Source organism: Sciurus vulgaris (assembly GCF_902686455.1).
Source record: "Sciurus vulgaris genome assembly, chromosome: 1".
NCBI classification, from domain to species: Eukaryota; Metazoa; Chordata; class Mammalia; order Rodentia; family Sciuridae; genus Sciurus; species Sciurus vulgaris.
The window spans coordinates 12,966,781-12,972,780 of NC_136461.1; positions in this window are offsets into that span (position 1 = coordinate 12,966,781).

Below are 6,000 nucleotides of genomic sequence, written 5' to 3' on the forward strand. Positions count from 1 at the left end.
TCTCTGCCTTGAATGAGTTGCTAGATGCAGCCCAGGAGGGGGAGCCCAGATGGACCCAGCAATTCCCTGAGTTGAGGAAACTGTCACAAGTCCAGGGAAACTGCCAGGGTTCAATCTGGAATGTCCCCAAAGGCCTCATGTTGACAGCTTGGTGCCCAGCTTGGCACTATCAGAAGGTGAGAGAACCTTTAAGAGGTGGGGCCTAGTGGGAGGAAGTTAGGTCATTGGGGCATGTCCTCTTTTCACCTTCCTGTCATGCAGCGAGTGGCTTTGCTTTACTGTCTTGCTTCCATCTTGATATACTGCCCCACCACCAAGGGCCAAAGGGAAGCAGGTCCATCAGACCATGAACTGGAATCTCCAAAACTTTGAGCCAAAATATACCTTATCTCTTTATAAATTGATTGTTTCAGGTATTTGTTACAGTACAGGAAAGCTGACTAACACTGAGATTAAGTTGGCAAGAGTTGCAGGGCAGTGTACAGAAGAGAGAGATGAGCAGAGAAAGCACCCCAGAATTCTGCTTAGAGTCCCTGGAAAACGTGCATCAGAATATTGACTGGTTCAGGAGTGTGGGAAAACCAGCTCAGACCATGGATAGAGCCATCCTAATGGATGCGAGGGAACAGTCACCAGAGATCATACAGGCTAGAAATAGTACCTTTCTATCCCCAAACTGGAAAAACTCATAATTTGTAGGTCACTGGGTAGTATTCAGGCAGGTCTTGGTAATCATTCTGCTCTCCTTCCATTTTACAAACCCTAAAACAAGACCCAAAGAATTGGACTTTTTTCCAAGTAGCTTAACTGTTTGGGGTGGGGGAGCTCCAGAATGTTTATCGGAGGCTATGGTTTGAATATGGTGTGTGTCCCCCAAAGATTCACACGTCAGAAGCCCAAGAACATCCCTCACGTGGAGGTGCCGAGAGGTGGTGGAAACTTGAGACGTGAGGTGCAGGGGAAGGCGATGGGGTCCTTAAGAGCGATTCACGCTTTCCTCCCTCTTGGGAGGACCCCCAAGATCAGGTTGTCATACAAGAGCAAACCGGACCCTCCCCTGTTTCTTGCTTCCCTGCTCACTCACGCACACGGCCCCTCTGCACGTGGCAGGTTCCCTTCCCACTTCCCTGTCACGTTGTGACACATCCAGGTGGGCCTCTCTAGGACGCCAGCACCATGATGTTCAGCCCTTTGAGTAAACAGGATGGTGAGCCAACTAAACCCTTTTCATGATAAAGTTCCCAACCTCAGGCATTGTGTTCCAGCAACACAAAATGGAGTAAGCTACAGGAAAACAAAATATTTAGCATCCAACAAAGCAGAATTTACAAGTAAAAAAAATCACAAGGCATGCAAAATACAGGAACATACCATTCATTCCTAATGAGGAGAAGACACAGTGAATTAAATGGACCCGGAATTGACACAGATGCTAGACTCAGCAGATAATGGCTAGCGCTGGGGCTGTAGCTCAGTGGTAGAGTGCTGGCCCCTCATGTGTGAGGCCCTGGCTTTGACCTCCAGCACCGAAAACATAACAAAACAAAACATGTAACTGAATCCCACGTGTTTAAAATCCAGAGGAAAGATTCAAATGACTAGGTTAGGGTGGGAAGGAAAAAGACCCAAATCAAGATTTTAGAGATGAAAACTGTACAAAGGGACACGAGGAAACTGTTGAGGACTGACGTGTCATCACCTGTGACGATGGGTTCACAGGCGCGTGCGGGCGTGCGTGTGGCTTGCTCACGCTGGAGAAAACTATAAAACTGGACCCTTTAAACATATGTATTTTGTTGTGTTGATTATATCTCAATAAAACCATTACAAGATAAAGATGAAAAAGAGAAGGAAAAGGACAACCAGAAGCACGACAAACACCTTTATGCCAAGAAACTTGCAAATGTGGAAGAAGTGGACAAATATCTCAAACGATGAAGAATTCTCAGACCGACTCAATAAGACCCAGAAGATGTAAATACAATCACATCAAGCAAATCAACTGAATTGGGCATTTTAAACTTTTCCATAAAGAAAAAGCCCGGCCCCGATGGCTTCACGGGTGAATCCTGCCCGATAAGGAAGGAGGAAAGCCCACGGGTCCCACAGAAACTCAAAAAGACGACAGGAAGAAGCGTTTCCCAGTCCATCTCAGGAGCCTGGCATTATCCTAACGCCAAAGCCAAAGAAATCACAAGGAAGAAAGCCACAGATCAGCGTTCCTCACGAACGTGCAGACAGAGCCCTTGACGCATGCTAGCAAGTCAAACCCAGCCATACGCACAGGGCGAGACCTGGTGGCCCAGCACCATCAAGGCGGAGTGACGTCCAGCCCCTGGCTCACCCGCTACTCCACACTATCAGGCAGAGGGGAAGCCACACTGTCCCTCAGGAGAAAAATCATCAGCCAACGTTCAACGCGGCTTTCTGAGAAAAACTCTCAGCAAACCAGGAATCGGAGGAAACGTCCTCAACCTGGTGAAGGACTCCGTGACCCAAGAACTGGACAGACACTGCTCCTGAGACCCGAGAGGAGTCAGGGCCGGCACCTCCATCCCTGCGGCAGGACCAGAAAGCAGACCAGGTGGCCACATCCACGCTGGCCAGAGCCTGGGGGTGGGGCCTGTCCCCTTGTCGTGGCCACCGGAGGGGCAGCTCAGCTGGCTTTCTAGAAGGCACTTTGCGTGACCCTCTGGCATTTCTAGTCCTATATACAAGTTGGGCGTCCCTTACCTGAACGGCCAGCACCAGCCGAGTTTGGAGGTCCAGCTTCTAACCTCTTATGATACGTGCTCAGACGCAATGAAGTACCCCCGGGAGGGGACCCAGGCTGGCCTCGGGCTTCATCCGCCTCGCACGCGGCTCACACGATCTGAAGGAATGTCATGCACCACTGTGGGGAGCCTGTGCCTTGACTGTGACCTGTGACGTGAGGGCAGGCGGGACACTGGCCACTCGTGGTGTCTTGTCGGTGCCCCGATACTTCAAAGACTGGAGCTTCATGGACTCGGGACCTGGGGGTCGCATCCGCCTCAGTGAGAGGAAACATAAGCAGGTGAAGTTTGTACACAAGCAAGCACAGCGGCGCCATCTAAAATATAAAGAAATGGGACAAAGCGCCAGCGCAGCAGGCCAGGGACGGCCCTCCAACGTGTCACCTCCGTGAGAGAAGCGCCACTCCGCAGCCCGCACGCTGTCCAGCTCATGTATGAGCAGAAGCGCCGTGAGAAACACCAGACCCATGGTTTCCACAGACTGGCCTTGGGGGACACCGGCTCGCTCACCTGACTGCACCCCGCGCACCCCTAACGGAGCTGGCGCAAGACAGGCCACCTTCCCGTGTGTGAGTGACACCTCGGGAGAACCGCAAAGAGGGCGGGGGACACGGGCCCCAGGGAGCAGGGGACCGTGGGACAAGGCCGGATGCGCTGACCTACATTCACGTCTGGTCTGCCATCAGGGGCTGCAAACTGCCAGCCTCCTAGGCGCCACTGGCCGGGAAGATGAGCTACCATGGAGACCAGCCGCCCGCCGCGGGGCAGAAGGGCACGTGACCCACCGTCACCAAGCAGGGTGCGGGATCCGCGGCTCCCAAGCTCTGTGGGCGCACCGACAGGGGAGCCAGCGGCCCCGTCCGGGAGCGGGAGGCCTCCCGGGAAACCAGGTGCCAGAGGGGGCCGGCCTCCCGGGATGGAGAACACGGGGACGCGGGGCCACGGGCTTGGCTTTCTGGCACAGCCTTTCTCCCTGTCCTTCCTGCCCACCGAAGGGCCAGGTGGCTGTCGTCTCTCTTTTAATTAAAGTGGATCTAATTCAGTCTTGCCTCGGGAGTTTCCTGATACCTTCTAGAATAATTAGAATCTCCCTGGGATGTTGCAAACATTGGGTTGGGCCTCTCGGATCTAGACTCTGAAGGTGGCCATGGTGACCGCCTCCGGGATGCCGATTTGAGCTCCGCGGAATGGGGGGCAGGACGGCAGCGGGAAGGCCGGGGCTCCTGCCCCATGCAAAGGCCCGGCCAGGGCAGTGTGCAGACCGTCCAGAAGCCCCGCTGACCAGAGTCCGGTTAGCAGCCACCTGAGGGAGCCTGGGAGGTGTGGGTGTTGACTACTGATTCCAAGGGCGGGGCAGAGCCCCGATGTTATGTCACCCAGCCCAGCGCGGGCCCTAATCGGCTCAAGGGCGTTACTTCAGCCCCGCTCCATCAGCAACCCCTGGAGGGCAAGCCTGTCTGGTCAAAGTTTCCTCACAGGCCTGAGAAAGAGGCGACAAATGTTTATTGCAAGCCTACTGTTTACTTTATGGGCAATGGGTATGCACTCAGGCAACACACACACATATATATATATGGATACTAATTTCATGGTCCCCATTTTAGGATAAGGAAACAGGTCCAGAGAGATGAAGTGACTTGCCCAAGATCACACAGCAGCAGAACTAGGATTCAAACCATGATCCGTTTTGCCAAAACCCCAGCTCAGAAATCCCTAGGAGGAACTGGCCTGCTCGTTCAGCTCATTTCCTAAGTCCCAGCACCCAGGAGGGACCCAGCAGGTAGGCAGCCTGGCTTCCTGCCTCAGTTGTCCTGGGTGCTAGGAAAGTCAGATTATCTCAGGGATGACTAATGCCTGAGAGATGTACTGAAAGTTAGATCCAGTGACTAACAGGAAGGAAGGGGTGTCCCTCGGCCTCCCCACCCCAGCCCCACACGTGGTTTCCCAATTCCCTGCGCTGATCTGGACGAGTCGGAGGAGGGAGCTTGGGTCTGTGGATGGCAACAGCCTGGCTGCCCTCGGCAACCCGCCTTGCCCATCCCTCCTGACCCCGGCAGGCTGCCCATGCGTCCACCATCACCACTCAGGCCCCTGGAGGTTCCCCAGTCCCAGGGTTTTGGCCCAGTCCTGACCTGGCACAGGATTCCTTGCCCTCCAGAGTCACCCCAAACCTTCTGCCCCAAATACCTGTCTGAGCCCCAGCTCACTGAGCCTCGGGATGTGCTGGTCCCACCCTGCTTCCCACAGATTGACACTGGACTCCAAGTCTTCAGACAGGCCTCTTCTTGGTCACCAAATCAGCTCTGCTAACCCTGGTTTGGGGGACTCGGCCTGCTGTACACTGGGGTCCAGCCTGGGGTGCCTGGCGTGTTGAATCACCTGTCTGAAGGCCTTTCCTGGCTCCCAGGGGATTGCAGGGTCCTTGGAGGACCCTCCAGCCACTTCCAGGCAAAGCCAGAGTCCTGTCCGGCAACCCCTCCTCCCTGAGTGGGTCCCTGACAGCACAGGGGACAAGGGGTCATGGTGACTTGTTCCTGGTGTGGTTCCCATTGAATGTGAGTCTCTGGCACACAGAGGTGTTCAGGAGAAGTTTGGAAGTGGAAGGAAGGGAGAGAGGGGGTGGAGGGAGGTCTAGCACAGTGCCCGACCTGGACATGCGTTCTGACACAGAGACGTGATCCGGCTGCCTCTGCTTGCTGAGGGGGGTTGACGACCTTCCAAAAGGGATACATGTGCTGTTTCCTTATTATGGCAGCAATACCTGCCAGTGCTGATTTTTTTCTAGACCAAGGGTTGGCAAACGTTTCCCTGTCAAGGGCCTAAATACTTCAGGTTTTGTGGATCACGCGCCTGCTACAGCACATTCTTCTGTTGGTGGTGGTTTTTACAACCCTTTAAAAACATGAAAGCCATTCTTAGGTCATGGGCCAAAGGCAAACAGGCCTCGGCCTGCAGTTGTCCCTCAGGTCACATACGCTGGCCCTCGGTGACAATCCGAAAAGACACAACCGAGGGTCAAGGCACAGGCAGCTCCCTCCTCCAGCAGCCGGGGCTTCCTCCCGAGCCCCTCTCTGGACGCGTGTCCTGTGTGTGTTTTGCCAGCCCAGGACTGACCCTCCCCGGCTGTCTCCAGGCAACGGCGGAACGTGGACCCAGCTCCCAGCTACTGAGTATGGATCTAGGACAGCGTCTTCCCTGACGGGCAGCGCTGAGTCGCGGGAGCCCG